Source organism: Scyliorhinus canicula, unplaced genomic scaffold, assembly GCF_902713615.1.
Source record: "Scyliorhinus canicula unplaced genomic scaffold, sScyCan1.1, whole genome shotgun sequence".
Lineage (NCBI taxonomy): Eukaryota > Metazoa > Chordata > Chondrichthyes > Carcharhiniformes > Scyliorhinidae > Scyliorhinus > Scyliorhinus canicula.
Window position 1 is genome coordinate 214941 of NW_024055512.1, and position 977 is coordinate 215917.

A 977-nucleotide genomic window follows, 5' to 3' on the forward strand; every position below is an offset into this window, starting at 1 on the left:
TCGACTCATGGAAGGTCATCCGGTTAATGGACAATGCAGGACTTATGACGCAATTGCACCGGTCCCAACGATGGGAAGGGAAGACTGCATGGACATTGCCTTGTTTTTGGAGTATATGTAAATTTGATTTTGGATGTGTTCACCTTGGTGCCTTACAGATACAATCAGACTGTGAGGAGGGGGTAGGAAGAGGTTGTGAGAGAGAGAAAGAGACTAGACAGAGGAAGGGTTGTGTAAGAGGGGAGGTACAACTAGAACGTAGGTTCTCGGAGGATGTACTTGATTCATTTAGGACCCTGGAGGGGGGTAACTTGGGCAGTATGAATCTCTTCTACCAGATTTACCACCGTTTGTATGGCCAGGGACGGTTTGTCTGCTACCCGAACCCCACATCGGTGTCTAGGTTATTTTCTGTTTCACCGCTTTGGGGTACTCCCCAAACTGTGGTTCATTGTCAGAGTTCCGAGCCACCGCCTGAACAAGTTACTCTTCCTTACGATCCGGGTTCGGCCCCACCGGCTATTCACCTTCCCCTTCCTCGGGATAATTCCCACTCACAGCAGGATAAGCTTCGACAGTGGAGGGCGTATATTCCTAGCCACTTCACTCCTCATATGGACTCCCGATCGTACGAGAATTGTTTCAGCAGTCCGGGGTACGGGTGTTTGCTAGTAGATGTGGAAACGAATATAACATGTCTGTTCCCCGCTTGTACGGATAGGAGGTGTCACCTCACTCAGGCGTCTGGCCAATGCATCTGTCATAACATCACCTGCGTTCCATTGAACGCCGGCCTCCAGCTCCTTTGTGGCTGGGCGAATGTCTCTCATATCACTGTTGAGACTAGGAAGTTCCGCATTGCTAGGAGGCCCGAATGGGCGTTCCAAAGCTGGAGAAATGGGCTACTAGGGGTCCCTGCTCAACCAATATACTGATTGTGATATTAGCCTGTACACGGAGCAAGAATACTACTTTTT